Raw genomic sequence first — 19,415 nt, 5'->3', positions numbered from 1 at the left:
CCAAAATTTGCACCATCAGACATTGGAGGCCCAACCTCTGAATTAGGCTGACTAGCTCTGACTTAAGCTTACTAATGTTCTATCCTTGGCTTTAAGCTGTCAAGCTGTAAGTTCTAACATCAACACCCCAAGACTGCACTCGTGACTCTGATGTTTTGAGCTAGTACTGAGAGATATTATCCTCCAACCAGAGACATCAGTATTGGGTTCTTCTGGATTGTTTACATCAATATTGTCTGCTTTGTAGGTAGCAACATACTACAACACATTTGCAACCAAGGATGGAGAGCAGGAACAGAAATTTATCACCTCAAGTAGCATTTGAGTTCTTATGAGAGTTCGACCACTTAATTCATCCTAGACCACATGGAAGAACTCCATCAAATGCTATAACAAACAATGAATCTAACTTCTAGATCTTGAAGAACCTATACAGATTGGAAGCAACAAAAATGCTAAAATGAACTCCATAGCATCATCAGAGGGAAGAACAAAATCGTTTTGCCTCATATTGACATTTATATCAATAGCAAGTTCTCTTGAAAGAACGTTCCATAGAAGAAATTGAGCATCACTTTCACCAACACTTGTTTCCAAAAGACAAGATTGCCAGATATTAAGAGCCATTTCTTTCATTTTCCTTTTATGTCCAACTAAAAATTTAAAAACCACATTATCTGCCATAAGTCCCAATGTATAGAGACAAGCTCCTGAAGTTGAATCATGCACCTTTACTAGATTACCACCATAAGATATTAGGCTTGCACCTCCTGCAGCATATTTGATTGCTTGTGTCTGACAATCATGGCCAACCAATTCTGTTGTCGTTCCAACTATTAGATTATTCATTTGGAGCTTCATTCGAGTTGCAGAAAAGCTGAGCCAATCCATTAGGATGAAATCTAATATCTAGAAGTTTTTGAACACCTTGATCCATTTCTCAGAGAGGTTGTGGGAGAATTACACGATGTGTAGGCACTCCAAGTTGGGATCCATGAGGAAAATGCTTTTTCCCCAACCATAATGTTGGCCCTCCAAATTGTTTATCAAGTGCCTTAAAGCCCTCAGCAAGTAACATCGATCAAACACTTTCTTCTCCAATACTAAATTTTCTCCCACGACATATGTTACTTTACCAGCACTTACCTTCTCGAATACTAAGTGTGCCAATACATCATTGGTCCACTCGTAGATCCACATACAAAATTCATTAAATCATCGATGACTACCATGGTGTTTGAGGATTTCTAACGAACCTAATAATCATTGTGTATGTTGGTAAATTACCTTTCACTGCAACTATATGTTGGTCTTTAAATGATTTTCAACGCACCCATGAATGGTCTTTTACCATGATCTTTAATGTTGCCTTTAATATATCCTTCAACGCAACCATTTTCAATGGTCTTTCAATACGTCGTTTAAATGGCTCATCGCTCCTTTTATCACAGCACCTTTGCATGATAGATTGAAAGTCCAGGCAAGTCGCATTTCTCACTCACAGGACAGGCCACATTTTTCATTAGAAGTGCAAGTCGCAATTTTAAAATGCAGAGCAGGTCACACTTCATTTCATTAGTGTGAATCACATCTACAGCCATTAATTAAAGAGGCTTGTGAATGCGACTTGTGATCTAAATCTGGTCGAATTCCACTGCTTTATCGCAGGTCGCATTTACAATTGTGATCTTAGTGACTTGCGACTTGTTTAAAACTTGTGGTTCAGGATGCGGGTGCAAAGACAGTGAGTTTAGCTTGTGAGGAAGGTGTAAGTATTTGAATGTGCTTGATACAGGAATTATGCCACAAAGGGATTATGCCACAGAGTGTAGAGAATCTATGCCAACAAGGAGACTTACACAGTTTCAGTACGTGACTCGACCATCATACATAATACATAAAGCCCTTTTCAATAAGACTATATGTGTTTCAAAACATTACAAAACTCGAGGAAATGCATCTATGCAATTAGGGGTATCTGTAAATAACTCGGAAGACAAGGGTTTATGCAAGAAAAATCGCGAGAGTCAAGCCTTGGAAATAGTAGGAGGGTTGATGACTATATTAGAGAACAAATTCATGAGTTGATGAGAGGTCAAAAGCAAGAGTTTGATGGTTGGGCGCAAAGGTAGCAGGGAAGAGAACTTGTATTTAAAGATATAAGGAAGCAAGAGTAAGGCAATGAAATGATTTGAATGCTTGGCAATTGAGCAAGAAACAATAATTATAGTGGACAGCCATTACTTACCAAGAGGTCGCATCTAGGAGGTGTGCGTTAGATTTATCACACTTAAAGGCTCAGTGAGGTCACAAATAGCATTTGAAGATCACAATGAGGAATCATTGTAAACACAAAATGCGACTTGCGACCTACAATGAAAAGTGCCTATAGGAGGTCACAAATATTTTTTGTAGTGGCTAGTGGGACCAGTGTTGCAGGAACCGTCCCCCCCCCCAGGATCCAAAGGCAGATCCGCGTCCCGTACGGATCCGCCACCGATTCTTCGGCGGAATCATGGATTGGAAAATCGGATCCGCGATTCCGCCTTTTTTTGGCGATTCCTGCAAATTTGGATTCGTGGGGACCCGATCCGTGGCTCCTACTACCCGATCTGCAGTTCCTATTTCCCAATCCATGGATTCGGAAAGGATCGGGTGCGGATCTGTGGAGGTTCGGGCGTGTATCCACCACAGATCGTGAGCAGATCCAAGAGAAGGTGGACGGTTCCGTGGGGATTTTTTTGATTTTTTGTTTTTGGAAATTTCGAACTGTTCTATGAGGAACTACACTTTCCGAATACTCCCAAGGTACCCCTTGATGCTCCCTAGACACTTTCTAGATGCTCCCTAATGGCAATGTTAAATTCTTAAAGTAAAAGTGACATTCTTCTTTGTCTTTCATCTCCATCCTTTTACTTAAATTTTTAACATTACCATGAAATGACTCAGGATGTTTGAGTGATTCCAACCTCATCAGACTTCATATGGAGAAAATAGAATTTCATATCCCATTCAAAATTCAACAGACTGAACAATTTTCAGGATCAATGGGATTGTGGTGTTTCATTGGATTATATCATGTATGAGGGCATGTGATTGGCATTTAATCAAGAGCAACAAGACCTATATGTACCTCAGTGTTGGTGTTATTTATTGTTGAACTCCTTTGTCATGGTCTTAGCAATTATGTACCCTTCACTCAAGTCAAAATTATTGATCAGGCTTGTTAAGCTTTCTCTACCATATTATATATATAACTGAAGTAGAGGCAAAGGCTAGACAAGAAAAGAGGAATCTAGATTGTATATGGTTGATGCTGGATTAATTAATCATTGATGTACAATGGATTCCATATCTATCTTGATTTATGTAAAAATATGCATGTTTTCATGTCTTCTACAACTAATTTGGTATTTTGGATGTTTTTTAATATAAATGAAAAAATATATAAAATAATTATATATATATAGTAGACGCTTTCGAGATGCTTCGCTTCCTAGATTTTTGGAAAATGACGCTTTCACGTCCCCGCTTCGTGCAACATTGAGTGGGACTGCCACTGCAAATGGAAATTGCAATTTGCGATGAGGCTAGAATTTTGTGGAAGGAGACAAAGTAGCTTATCACGTGAGATGAAATCTATTATAATTTCAAAGACAAACTCATTCCAGGTGTCCACAGGGCCAGGCATACACCAGTGTAGACAATCCTGGGGGCGGGGGTCGTCCATTTGGACCTCTTTTTGTTATCTTATTAGGGTCAGGACTCCTGTAAGGTCCTGGATGCCCATCTCCTCTAAACGCAATAATAGAAGTTATGTCCACCAATATCAATTTGGACATATTTTTCAAACTTTTCTTGGCTTCCTCATACGCATATAGTTGGCGTGATTTCATCAAGTCAGTGAAACCATTGGCAACAACTTCATTATCTATAAAAGGTCTCACTTTACCAGTGCAAGAGCCTCCAGTATTCCAGGCACCTCTTTCATAATGATCGGGAGAAAAGGTACAGAAAATTGTTAATCCCTTGTAATCTGGATGGGAAACAATGCCTTTCAATGCAGTTTCTGTGGCAATAGCAAATGCTTCAGCATTTTCAATTTTGCGTTCGTGGCCTTTTTCCCACCATAGCTGTCCACCCACAACATTGTCTTTGTATAGAAAAGCTGCCCTTTTTGTAAACCAGTAGCCAGATGATATAACTAAAACATCAAATGTAGGAAGATAATCCATAAATGTTTCATCAATTTTGTCAAGATGCAATTTGGTAAGACCCTCTGGTGCAAATTGGAAGGCTTCTGATGAAGTGTGTACCAGCCATGCAGACCATATGCGGATGACTGTGACAGACTAAGAATGAAAAAAACCCAGTGTTGCATTTTTTTGTTTCCCTTGTTTTGGGAGTTTCATCCTGCCACATTATGCACATCATTGACTCCATCTGATTTCCGACAACTGAATCACCTTGGCAATTTTTTGCTTGTGTCAATATTGGACAAGAATCATTCTTATATAAAGGCCCATGAGAATCATGTACCCATTTTCCTTGGAAAAGGTCACACTTTCCTTCATGCTCGAGTGAGACCAAATTTGATAACACTTCTTGAGAATGAAGATCTACCCTTGCTTTCTCAATGCTTACTATAAAGTCATTAGCACTGATATAATCCCCATACTACCACATGAGGCTTCCACTATATCCAATAGTTGACAAAGCTAGAGCAAATTCATGTGGGAAAAAAGATGAAAAATGAACAACATTTCTGCTTCCTTCTAGAAGATGTAGGATAACACAATATTTATACCCGCAAGATCGGTAAAAACCATAATGAATACTGGTGGAGACAGATCAAGAGAAGTTAATCCATGTGAAACCAAAACAAGAGCAAGGCTAAGGATTTTGTAAGGTTGCTTGACTATATGAGTTGTAGACCATAATGAATTTATGTAAGATGAGGGCAAGGACGAGGAGTAGCATGCATATCTTGATGCAAGCATGATCAACCCTGGCCTCCGGTGATAGCTAGGCAAGTGATACAATAGGAAATATCCATGAAAACCTTGAAAAGATAAAGGGGGGCCCAAATTTTAGATGTACAGGCTAGAATTTTGGGTGGTGTTGTAACGACTACAACAGAAGGTTGGTCGGACACACTAGGAAATGACAAAAGGGAGTAGTTTTGGAATTTTTAATTTATTTTCTTTACTCCTTTGTGCACCTATTTATCCTATTACAGCAAAATCTAACATCCTAGCGCAAAGCCTCACTAGGCAACCTAGATCAAGTGCAACAATGGAAGTGTCACCACTCTCACATCAGCAACAACTCCCCTCATTTTAGTGATGGACATAATCTAATATAAGAAAGGTTTCCCTAGTAGGTATTAGGGACTAAATAACCCAATTACCTTAAGCTAAGTGAAACTAAGGGTCTTTGAATGATTTCTAGCCAAGAATAGGAAACTAGGGTTTGGGGTGAATTTGAGACTAATTTCAAGATTATAGTTCAAAGGTTCCTATGGTTCAATCTAAAGGCTTAGGTAAACCAATAAAGGCTCAAATAGGTTCCCAAACACACACAATCAAGAAATTACACTTGGCTGTCATAAACTAGCTCTTTAAATTAGAATTTGCAGCAATACAATAGTTTATAACAGCAGCAAATTTAGCCCCAAAAACTGTGATAATAAAATGTAAAATGATGGCTGAAATTATGAGTAAATAAGAGATTACGTTACAATAGTTTCTATGGCCAGAAGGGCACATAATAGCACTTAAACCCTAGACATCAACGCCAACTAATGGTTGGAAGTTGCACATAGAATGCCATTTGTACTTATCCAATCAATTCCAGACAATTCCTAATCCTAAGACATCAATGTCCAAATCAATAAATGTAAAAAATGTGTGAACTTACTGTAAATAAATGCTAATTTACCCTAGAATAATTTCTTTATTTATAATGATTTTTAGGGTTTTATGGATTGTCACAAAAAAGAATACTAGTGTCCTCTCAACCTAGGGCTAATGGGGTCTAGTAACATACTACTTAGGGCAACTTTAGAGTAGAAACGAGATTCAAAAGAGCTTGGGCAAGTTAACCTACTTACCCTAGGGTTTGAGTCAAGGCTCTCAAATTTTCAAAGAGATATAAGTTAATCTACTTACCCTAGGGGTTCAATCAAGGATCTCAAATTTTCAAAGATAGATTAAGGGAAGGAACTAACATGCTACTTCCTCAAAGTCTTGGAAGAAGGGTTAGTTTAACAAGGATCATGAAACAAATATCATGCTAACATGCTTAATACATGCATCATCCATCCAATAAAACATGAAACCAAGATAAAAGAAGTTAACCTACTTGTTTTACCATGCATTCATCCAAGCTTCACCATAAAAATCCATGAAAAGAGATCAAATCCACATCCATAGTGAATTAGAGAAAATAGATACAGTCCAAGAGATGTGCATCTCTCAAGTTGTACAATGATGAAATGAACCAAGTGCTCCCCTATTTATATGAGGGAAACCAAGAGGTTTAGTCCAATTAGTTAACCCCCAATATCACCTCAAATGTGAAAATACAATGAAATAACATGAAAAATCCCCTCAAAAAGGCCACTTTGTGGGTGCATAGGCTTAAAAAGGGTGATATCACCCTCAAAAGACATGTCTCTCCATCAAGAGGTCCAATGAATGGTCAAGGGGCATGTCTCCCCATCAGATCGGATGTCGCAACATCAAAAGTACTAAGCCCACATCAGATGTCATGTCATCATCAGTGAGCAATGCCCTAGCTCCAAGGTGTCGAAGATGGAGGAGTGTCTTAGGGTACATGCCAAGTCATCATCAATCTCAACATCCATCAACCAGTGTGCAATCTTCCAAGGTATGGTGCAAATCCATCCAAAGGGCATGTCATCAACATCCACAAAGTATGAGGGAGGCATCATCAACGTCTTCCAAAAGACTATGGATCATCATCAAAGGAAAGATCCAAAGAATCACGTAAGGTCTTCTAGTATGGACATAAGAGTCATTGAAGCATAAAAAGTAGACCACATTTAATGTCAAATTCATATATCACATGAAGTATCATAACTACACAAAAGTTTATAGCCTTATACAAGTTGATAGATATAGGTATGGGAGGATCATCAAATGTCCCTATCACATGCTTCCATCCCTAGGGGGGTGAGAGGTTCCTAGGCCGACCCTTCAATCAATAGGCGTGAGTTATAAGTGATATTGTTTGGGGTGTATTTCATGAGAGGCATTATAGTCTTATACATGGATTATCTAAGACCATAATCTATGACCACCTTTATGGAGGGATCACTTGCATTACTTGAGTTACCCTTTCCTCGGCATTGTTTTTTCCACCCATTACTTAACCTTTTTCTTTGCTTAAATTTGGCTTGCTTGGCAAGCTTTCATTTCATTTTAATCCCCTTTTCGCATAGGCAATTTATCGCTCATAAGGGTTGGTATGTTTCTTCAAGTCCCTTTTACTTTGATAGGTGTGATATGCATGGGACTAGGGTGATGGCCTCACATGGGAGGGTAGAGCACAGATTACTTGGCTTTTAATCACCATTTATCCCTTGCCACTTTTTTTCATTTTAAATTAGGATACGTTTTTAACACTCTTTCTTTTGCAGCGGCATCAACCTCTAGACATTTTTCCAGCTCGTCTCCTTATAAGATGAGGCAAATAGGGAACTAGTACATGCAACTGACAACCAAACAAAAGAATGGATAATGGATCAAGGATAAATGGTAAGTGTTAAGTATGGAGGGATGTGGACACACTACATCAATCACAACCTCCTATGTGTGCCCCTCCTAGACAACAAGAGAAAGGCCCCAAGGAATTTTCACTTTACTAGAAGGATGAGATGATGATCAAGGTGAAATGAAGCAACAACTATAACTATCGAGCATCATGATTCATTATCTAATTTCAAACAATGACACTTACCTAAATATCAAAAGCATTGAATGTAAGCACTTTGTATGAAACAATGGATAAAGTACCCCATGGTTGTTGACCTACACCTTCATTGGAAGATCATTATGATCAAGTGGGTGAGTTGGACCAATGAGTGGGCAAGAGACTTCTAAGAAGCTATTATTTGTAATATCCCTTAGGGTCAAAAAGAGCACATGAAAAATTGTAAACTAAATTCATATAACAATATTTCTTTAATTTTTCAAGTAGAGATAATATTGAGTGCCGACACTGTATACTCAAAATAGTTGACTTCACCAACAACTTATACAGAAAGGCAAGATTCAACAAAACATAATAGGTTAAAAATCCAAAACTCTTCCAATATCACACTATAGTTTAGATTTATAACTAATGTTGTTGCATCAATAGAACCTACTATATTAATACTATTGACCTTACAACTAAACTCAGTTTATAGCACCCCAACTTTTGATGCACAAGGAACTTATGTTGGCATGCAGTATATGTTTGTAGTCGTAAACAATTGTTTGTTGCCTCAGGAGAGCTCTCCAATCTCACTGTCACAAACACCAAGAAATTTCACCCTCTACGCTATTCAAAACAGCAATCGCTGTCTCCTCGTGGCCACAATCAACTCCACCAAACTCCATTTTCCTCATAGCCACAGATCATGCCATAGATAAAGCAGGATATGTACATTGAGAATCCACAGGGATTTGAGGTGCATGGGAGAGAGTTTCATGTGTGTAGGCTTAATAAAACATTATATGGATGGAAGCAAGCACTGAGAGCATGGTATGAGAGGAGTGATGCTTACTTGTAATAGTTGGGTTTCCATAAGAGTGATGCAAACTCGAACCTATATTTCATTATGGTTGGTGAGGATCCACTCATTTTGGTTCTGTATGTGGATGATTTTTTTATTACAAGAGAGGAGAGACTCATTCAGCATAGTAAGAGGGGCCTTGCTTCAAGAGATTGATATGACCGACATGGGACTGATGCATTACTTTTTGGGGGTTGGAGGCTTGGCAAGAGGATGGGCATATCTTTGTGGGTCGGGGAAAATATGTATGGGGCATACTGAGGAGATTTCGTATGGAGGATTGGAGGCCTATGGCTACTCCAATGATCACCAACTAGAAGAAGCTACATGCTTCAGATTCTGAGTTGGTGAACCCCACTATGTATCATCATTTGATCAGTTCATTGATGTATCTAGTCAACACTAGGCCAAATATTTGTTTCGCAGTCAACACATTGAGTCAGTTTAGGATGGAGCCCATGAGGGTGCATTGGGTGGCTACAAAACATGTATTACAGTATCTTCAAGGCACAGTGGATTGTGGACTAGACTGTATCTAAGGGGATAGAGTGGGTTGACAGGTTGTACAGACTTAGATTAGGCTGGCAGTGCTAGTGACTGGAAGAGTGCTTCTAGACGTTTGTTTTAGGTTGGGTTCGACAGTTGTGTCATGGTTCAGTAGGAAACAGAGATCAGTGGCACTAAATTCCGCAGAGGTCGAGCACATTGCAGCTAGTCAAGCCAGTTGGGTGGCTATTTGTCTTCACAAGTTGTTGTGTGGATAATTTGGTCAAAGGATGAGACAGACTACAATATACTATGATAATAAGACTTGCATTAAACTCAAGGAGAATCCAGTATTTCATGATCAGTCAAAGCACATAGATATCAAGTACCACTTCATCTGAGATTGGGTTCAAAGAGGAGCATTGAAGCTTGAGTACATATCCACTGAGGAGCTAGTTGTCGATATTGTCACCAAGTCATTGCCAAGTGTCAAGCATGTGTATCTCAAAGACAATATGGGAGTGGTGAGAAACACCTTCCTCGATAAGAGGGACTTTTGAGAAAAGGTACCAAGGCAGTATTTCCTAGTGCTTTTGCCTTTTGCCTAGGAAAACACATGTAAACACCTTATTAGTAAGTGACTTTGAGTTATTAAAGTCATGTGACTTAAAAGTCACTTTATGAGGTACGTTAGTACTATGTACTTTATATTATTAAAGTCGCTATTTTTTGAAGTTGAGTTTATGTGAAAAAGGTACAAGGTACAACAAAATTAAAGTGACTAAGGAGCAAATTAATGGGGGGGCACATAAAAAAGGGGGTCAAGTGAAGATTAGATCTCCACCATTGATCTACGAGAGTTAAGATCTAATCTCATCCATAGATCAAAAGGGTTAGGCTAAAATGGACAAAAAAGGCATGAGAGCTCCCTATTCTTCATATGCATTTGAAGAGAAGAGCAAGGAGAGCAAGAAGAGGAGGAGGAGGTTGTGAGAGCAGTGATTGCTAAAGGAGAGGATAAACCTATAGCAAGTGACATCACCTACCAGCTCGAGTTTCATAGCAGAAAGGATCAACATTAAAACTCCAAGTCCTATAACAGCCTCACCACAAATTTCGAGGCAAATTTTTAGGAGCTTCAGGCTCGAGATTTAAGGAGAGTCTGGTCCGCATTTTTAGGAAATTACAGCGATCAAATTGAGGAGACTCCAGCTCAAGTTCGGAGGTGAGGAACAAGTCGAAACTCAAGTAGAATCACTTGGTCTAAGGCTACAAACTCAAGGTTGGAATAATGTTGTTAGTAGCACGCTGTCAGAGAAAATTATTCATGTGCAGTGGCTCAAGAATCAAGAATTTAGCACAAGTTACCTACGCTGGGATTAAAGAATGAAGTGTCAACCCTGTGGCATGTTGGAGAATGCATTAGGGTAGCTATTAATTCAAATTATCCTTAACCTTAATAATTTCTTGTGAACTTTAGTTATCTTCTTGTGTTTCCTTATTAGATATTTTCATCAAACAATTACCAAGAGCAAAAATAATAAAGGCAATGGATACAAGATATAGGCTCCAAACCAGGGAAAAACCCCTCCAAGGGGAAAACCTAGAAAGAATCTCCTCTTCTTATAGAATCTGCTTCAAATGAGAAAACCAAGACCCAAAACCCTAGACCAAGTCCTCCTCCAAACACCAAGTCAGCCCTCCCTGAAGCCCTTCCAATTAGGTCGGGAATCAACCAAGTCAACGAGGATCAATCTTGATTCAACTAGTTTCCAGCTTCAACTTCGACCTGCAATCTTCAGCCATGCAAAAACCCTAGCACCACTTCGTATGGGAAGATGATGTCAAATCTTAGGTTTCTTTCCTTCAATCTAGCTTGCTTCTTCTCTTAGAGACTTTAAGCTTCAATTCTTGTCCTTCCTGCAACTAAGATTCGGACCTACAATTAAGTCTGCAATTTCGGCCTTGTAGTTGTACTAGAAACCCTAAATCCTTTGACGTGTGAGAGAGAGATGGTCACAAAATCAGAGGTTCGGTTTCTCCTTGAGCTTCTCTCTTCTTCTAGACCTTCGCTCTTGCTTTCTTCTTGTTCCTGACTTCAGATCAAACTTCTTGCTTGAGAGGTCGAATTGGTGTCCAAATGAGGTCCAAGTTCCCTATTTTTATAGCCTTTCCATGAGGTCAAATAGCCTCTTCTAGGCCGACTTGTCACTGCCAAGGTCAACATGTGCTTGGAGGTTTCTAGGACTTTCTAGACTCAAAATTAAATCTTTTACTTGTTACAACTTTCCAAATAGAGTCTTATACAGATTATAATGACTCTCTTGACTCAAGAAAAATATTCTTTTGACATGACAAACTCTAGAAGCATCTTGAACATTCTTTACCTAGATGACTATCAAAAATGAAGCAAGAAACACATGCTTAAAATAATATTTTTCTTTCTTATTTTTCTTGTAACATAAGATATACATAGTGATTTGAGTACATTGACAATTATGAAGATCGAAACTAGTTACATTTTCCAACACTCTCTCTTAACTAGGGAGGTATTCAAAATTGTACTCATGTTACAAGGTTATTCTCAAACTGAAGAATTCTCATAAGAAGAGTCGAATTGGTAAGCCATCTCTAAGCATCAAACATCATGACTAGCATTGTCAACATTGTAAGGCCTTAACTTTGAAAAGCTCTTTCTTATTTATACAAGAGCATAATGCTGGGAGGCTTTAAGTGAGATACCACACTACCTCTACAGGTACATACCACATATAGATGTTCACTAGGTATGTCCTTTTAGGACTATTCTTATCTTGGATTCCCAATCCTCAAAGAATATTAGTCCTCTTCGACCACTCTTATCTTGGATACCTATCCAATCCTCAAAGAGTGTCAGTCCACTTCCTATCTTGGATTTTCTATCCTCAAGGAAATCGCAGATGCTTATCCAATCCTCCAACCACCATTCTCTCTCCCTGGCCTTCACTTAGATGTACGGTTGTTAGTCGTGGTCAAGTGCATGACACATGAAGTAGAGAACACAAATGTGATGTCCGTCATCACTCCCTCTCAACCAAAGAGGAGATCTTCTTTCCCTCTTGATTAGGGAATTTATCCTCGCTCCTTTTCATGCATTCAAGGAGAGTCCTTTTACTTCCTCTCAAATATAGAGGAGATTCTTAACTTCCATTCAATTGGGAAGTCATAACCACAAGGTATTTAGCTTGTTTCCATAAGTGTATCAGCGACCAGTTCTTCAAGGAGATAGTTGCATGGCTCCTTCTTTCCTTTGTATCTCATCATATTGAGCTTTCTTTCTTCCTGCATGTTCTGGAGTCATCTTCTTCATTTAATATTATGACAAGGTTCAGAGCATCAATCTTACATATCACTTTCCTTTCATCATTAATGAAGGCATTATATTGAGCCCATCATTGTTCCATTTAAACATGAAAGTGATCAAGTTATCTTCTTACACTGCTACCTTTCAATCCAAGATCATGAAGTAAACATCTTGACTACATAATTTCCAAAATCATATACTCAATCCATATGTTCTTTGAATTGAATTCAACACCAACAGTTGAAATTGCCTCAATTGTCATCATGTATTCCTGCAATATCCTTCCAGGAAATAAAACAATATGTTGACTAGATAACCAATATCAAAATATATTAGACTTACCTTATCATGATGGCCTTCTCATCAAATCATTAGCTTACTTGTGTTCTTTGAGATCAACATCCTTTCGCATGATCCATCTCCATATAGTACAAGTACCCTTCTCCATGTATTCACTTTAATCAAAGTGCCCATGGATTGAACTTGATTACCAAGCTACAATATCTCCCAAGGAGTTATCGTTGTTGACTCCCCTTCTTTCTTTCAGAGATTATAATTGATGTTGATCAATATTGTCATTTTCATGCAATCTTGTGAGAGAGTCTTGATGTCCATGCATTCCAAAGCATTTCTTCTTTTAAGCATCATGCAACCAAATGGAAGACTTACCGAGAATACTTCTATATCCAACTCTTTTTGTAAGATTCTTGTAGATATGAACCTTTCCCTAGAGAAGATTTACTTAAAATATGCATTCCTTAGCTTCCATATGATCATCTAGCCATATTTTCTTGAACGAGCTTGCTTCTTGTACCTATCAAAGATAGGTTCCTTTTCCTAGAAGTAGAAAGACTTCCATTATGCCCTTCAAATTGCAACTTGTCCATCTACATTCTTTCATCCTTCAAAAGTATTGTTTCCATTTTAGATGGAATATATACTAGTCATGTCATAATGATATTTCCAAGAACCTTCCAAAATGATGGTTCTTATAGGATCTCAATGATCCTTCTTTGCAAAATCATTACCTCTAACATGATGTTATAAAATGTTTGGATGAACAATTATATGCAATATGGTTCCAATCCTATGTTGCAGGAAACGTTGGGTTGGAGCCCATTTCTAGGCAGAAACGACACGGAAACGCGTTTGGTACAACTTGGAAACACATTTCAGGTTGTACCACCACATTTCACGTGGGGGAAATGTGGCCCAGTACGGCCTGAAAAGTGTTTCCAGATAGTACAACCACGTTTCAGCAATAAAGTGATTTTTTTTTTCTTCAGTTTTTTCATTTGATTTTTCATTTTTATTTTTTATTTTCGCTCTCTACCAATTTAGGAGTGATAAAGAGAGTTATTGAAGATTGGAAACAATTTTTTTTGAATGGTCAGCCTAATGTTTAGGCCTATGGCCCTAGTGTTGATATGCAGTTCATGGTAATGTTAAATTCTTAAAGTAAAAGTGACATTCTCCTTAACCATGAAATGGCTCAGGATGTTTGAGAGTTGTTTCGCCCTCATTGGATTTCATATGGAGAAAGTAAATTTTTAGATCTCACTCAAAATCTAGCAGACTTATCATTTTTTCAGGATTTCAGGATTGGGGGGATTGCAATGTTTCCATTGGATGTTGTCATGTAATATGGTATAGAACTTGAATTTAACCAAGAGGACCAAGCCCTCTATGCAGGGGAGACTCCCAATAATCAAGAGCACTTAGGGTACTAGGATATGGAACTTGTATTTAATCAAGAGCACTAAGGTCGTTTGACTATGCAGGTGGAGACTCACAATCAAGCATGAGACAAGAAATTAGAAATTTCTCATGGTTGATTTTGGATATTGCTATTTTCATTATGTGATCATTCATGAGTAAATGTGACGTAAATTTAGAGACTTATAGTTTATGCATTAACATTGTACAATTTAATCATAATGTAATAATTTATAATGTATCATGTATGGTTTATGATTGCTCATATTTCTTAAATTTCCTTATATATATATATATATATATATATATATATATATATATATATATATATATATATATATATATATATATATATATATATATATATATATATATATATATATATATATTGTGTTTCCCCGTTCCAAAATTTGGGGGTGTCATGTTTCGTACCTAAGTCGTTTCCCCGTATTGTGCAACTTAGTTCCAATCTTCTCATTCCTTTTAAACTAGATGGTCTTTTCCAAATCCATTAATCAAGTAGATTCTAATTTCTCTACTTATCATATGCTCTATCTACGATGCCATGCTTTTACACAAATAAATACTTCTTTTAGAGAATGCAACAATGCATACTACTCTACGTACTACTTAATACAAGAAAGACAAATCATAAAGAGCATGACAGAGATGGAGCTTCCTTCAATAGTAACGATCCTTGGAATCTTCTCCTTCCAGCATCTTCTCAGGTTCTCCCTTCTCTTCAGCTATGTAAGCTTCACTTCTTTTCTTTCTTTTGTTATCTTTCTTGTTTGGATAATCCCTCTTAAAGTTTCCATACTCATTGCATCCATAGCATTGAATCTTGGACATATCTAACTTCTTATTGGACTTTCCAAACTTCCCTTTCTTTAGCTTCTTGATCCTTGCAATAAAGGCTTGAGACATTTCATTTGACTTAGTGTCATCCTTTGCCTTGATCTTGGATTCTTCTGAGATAAATTGAGCCCATAACTCATCAAACGGTGTAGTATCCTTCTTAGAGTAGATACTAGTTGCAAAACTGCTCCAATCAAGTGGCAAAGCATTTAATACACAAATGGTCATTTTAGAGTCTGAAATAGTTTCCTCAAGCCCTTGCAACTGGTCCCTTATTTGTGAGATCCTCATAAGGTAAGTGGTGATGTTTTCATCCTTTGACTTCCTTATTCGATATAGTTGATTCCTAAAGGATATTTTTTGGCCTGAAGTACCTAGAGTAAAATTTTACCAAGTTATCATACATAGCCTTGAATGTCTTCAAATCAGCAACAAAGGGAACAAGATGATCTTTTATAGATTCAACGATGATTCTTTGGGCCCTTACTTCTCCCTTCTTGTATTTTTCCAACTCTTGAGTCTTATCTTTAATTGGTACAGCTACCTCACCAAGGACATATTCCATGACTTTATTTTATGTGAGTGCCAAGTCAATCCTCTTCTTCCATGCTAGGAAGTTTGTTGATCCAACAAGCTTGTTTCTCTCCTTGCAAAATGCGGCCATATGATCTGCAGATTGAGACTGAGAAGACAATATGATACTTACTTGTCAACCAAGAGTCCTTCCTTTTGGTGATGTGTCTATCTTGATGTTTTCAAGACCTCTAAGGAGACTTCAAAGATGCCCTAAAATGATGACTTCTAGGATGCTTTCAATAATGGTGTCTTTGAACAACTTCAAAGAGTGAATGATGATCCCAAGATTCCTTGATCCTTCCTCTTCTTCAAGATGATGTACTAGAATCTTCAATAAGAACTTGCCCTTCCTTTCTTCAATGATGAGACCTTCTACTTCTTTCCTTGTATCATTTTGCAAATGATTTCCCTTGAAAAGCAAACCCTTCAAGATGATCTTCTAGTTGCCTTCTCTTGTTCACCTTAGCTCTGAATCCAATTTGGAGAATGCAGTAGGGCAGCTATTAATTCAAAATCTCCTTAACCTTAATAATTGCTTGTGAACTTTAATTATCTTCTTATGTTTCCTTATTAGATCTTTTCATCAAACAATTATCAAGAGCAAAAACAATAAAGACAATGGACACAAGATATAGGCTCCAAGCCATGGAAAAACCTCTTCAAGGGGAAAACCCAGAAAGAATCTCTTTTCTTCTTATAGAATCTGCTTCTAATGAGAAAACCAAGACTCAAAACCCTAGGCCAAGTCCTCCTCCAAGCACCAAGTCAACCCTCCCTAAAGCCCTTCCCATTAGGTCAAACAATCAACCAAGTCAACGAGGATCATTCGTACTTCAACTAGTTTCCAACTTGAACTTCGGCACCCAGCTTCGATCTGCAAAACCCCTAGCACCACTTTGTCTGGGAAGATGATGTCAAATCTTAGGCTTCTTTCCTTCGATCTAGCTTGCTTCTTTCCTTAAGACTTTTAAGCCTCAATTATTTTCCTTCCTGCAACTAAGATTCAGACTTGCAATTAGGTTTGCAATTTTGGCCTTGTAGCTGCACCAGAAACCCTAAATCCTTCGCACATGTGAGAGAAAGATGGTCAAAATTAGATTATTGATTTCTCCTTGAGTTTCTCTCTTCTTCTAGACCACCTCTCTTCCTTTCTTCTTGTTCTTGGCTTCAGATCAAGCTTCTTGAGGGAGAGATCGAATTGGTGTCCAAATGAAAGTCGAAGATGCCTGTATTTATAGCCTTTCCATGTGGTCGAATAGCCTCTTCTAGGCCGACTTGTCACTGCAGGGTTCGACTTGTGCTTGGATGTTTCTAGGACTTTCTAGACTCAAAATTAATATCCTTTACTTGTTACAACTTGCCCAATAGGGTCTTATACAAATGACAATGACTCTCTTGACTCAAGAAAAATATTATTTTAACATCACAAACCCTAGAAGCATGAAGACAATCTTTTGGTGTCATGTGTTTTACAAGAATGTATCTTTCAATTGTAAGATACTTCTATAAGAAGAATAGCACAGGAGTTTCTAATTCTGACTAGAAACAGACATGTCAGAAAATGTGGAACCATCATTACGACAACCATTCCTTTCCCTACATGCACACATCTCTTTATTATATTCCTCATTATTCATTGTATTGTTTTTCCTAGCTCTTCCTATTTGCACCACGCATCACACCTACCCTACCACAACTCAATTGTTAATTAAAGAAATTACTTGTTCAATATTAAAACCTATAGCAAGCCTCAACCAAATTCCACCTAATTGGGCCTTCTTGAGGTCACAATTCTAACTTATAGACAATGGATATGAAGATGTATTCAAAAGCACATAATTATTATGTTAGTTGATTGAGATAAACAATCATTTGAATAATTAAAATATTTACTTTAATGATTGTGTTTTAATCTCAGCCCTTGATCTCAAGTGAGGCAAGTTCTAATCTCAGTCGTCAATCACTTTGAAGATTAGGGTTAGAGATTTAGCACAATAAAAAGATATGAAAGCAAAGCTAAGGAGAGGAAGAAAACACACTATACAGCAACACAAGATTGAGAGAGGCATCTCAGTGAGGAGTGTGATACTCTCGTATGTTAGGTCTGAGGAAGTGGGATGTAACAAGATCCAGATAAACCAACGAGAGCTTGATTAGTTGGATCAAATCTAATTGTTGTACATGTAATTTACTCAGTTCAACTATTATCCCATAATGGAAGCCCAAGTAGGTTCTAAATTTTTTTAATGAAGAACTGATTTGACTGGCAGAATTTGTTCTGTCATTTTAGTGAGATTAGTTATGTTTTTTTCTCTTCCACTAATTAATATTAAGAACGTAGCTATGCATTCATTCAGTAGATCTATAATATTCTAGGTAAATGGATCGTCGTGCACTAGGTTAGCAAGAAAATTAACATGAGAAAATACGGTTCTCCAAATAAATGCAATACAATAATAATAGCTCTCAAATTTTGGCAATGATAAGACAACAATGAAGTATCAGGAGACTAGCACTGGAGAATAAGTGGAGAATATAGAAATACAATTTTTAAAATTTGCATTCGTTGTCCCCATTAACTTCTAAAAAGTTAGTCAAGGTGATCACAAAATATCTTAGAGTGAGTAAATGACAACCAAATCCTAAGTTTCATGAAGATAAGTAAAATTAGGAATTTTGATATCAAAATAAAGTACAGGTACAATAAGAATAGGTTTGAAAAGATCACGAATAATGTTTGTTATTCATAAGTTCTGCAATAATTGGAAACTACTTAAGCAATATTTTTGATACAATCTGGGTCTAGAAAATAAGTGGAGAAGATAATGTCAAAATTTCTACCATCTATATTTGATGCCCCCATTACATTTTAAGAAGTTAGTCAGGGTATACCATAATATCTTAAAGTGAAAGAATGACAGCCAAATCCTAAGATGCATGAACATAACTACAATTTGGATATTCAAATAGGGTACAAATGCAACAAGAACAAGTTCAAGTTCACAAATAATGTTTAATTATCATAAGTTTTGCAATATTTGGAAACTAATTACTTCAAAATTTAATGAAGTACTTCAGATACAAAGATTTCATTTAAAGTTGCACAACCACAAGGAGAGGAATTTCACATTTCCCTTTTTGATAATTGTTGGTTTAACAATATGATAATTTACAACAATCTCAATGCATTTAATATCTGCCCTAAAAAGTTGTAATAATTATCACTCATTGTTAGTGTTGGAGAATGTAATAGGGCAGCGATTAATTCAAATTCTCCTTAACCTTAATAATTGCTTGTGAAATTTATATTCTTATGTTTCTTTATTAGATCTTCTCATCAAACAATTATTAAGAACAAAAACAGTAAAGACAATGGACACAGAGATTAGGCTCCAAGCCAGGGCAAAACCCCTCCAGAGGGAAAACCCAAAAAATCTCCTCTTCTTATAGAATCTACTTCAAATGAGAAAACCAAGACCCATAACCCTAGACCAAGTCCTCCTCCAAGCACCAAGTCAGCCCTCCAAAGAAACCCTTCCAAGAGGTCAGCGTTCTTCAAGTCTACTTCCAAACTCATATTACGGCCTGCAATCTCAATACTTCGAACCTGCAGTGACTTCAAGTTTTTGGCCT

At 37.4% G+C, this 19,415-nt stretch overlaps 1 pseudogene; it reads right to left on the bottom strand.

Moving 5' to 3' along the window:
• Positions 1-405: 405 nt before the first annotated feature.
• Positions 406-19,415, bottom strand: part of LOC149161816 (uncharacterized) — a 162,622-nt pseudogene continuing 143,612 nt past the window's right edge.

The sequence above is a fragment of the Pinus tabuliformis genome, chromosome 5_2 (assembly GCF_031772625.1).
Source record: "Pinus tabuliformis cultivar Carrire ecotype Pingquan chromosome 5_2, CPIR1, whole genome shotgun sequence".
Lineage (NCBI taxonomy): Eukaryota > Viridiplantae > Streptophyta > Pinopsida > Pinales > Pinaceae > Pinus > Pinus tabuliformis.
Note: the sequence above shows the minus strand (reverse complement) of the source record. Positions and strands in the feature narration are given on the sequence as shown.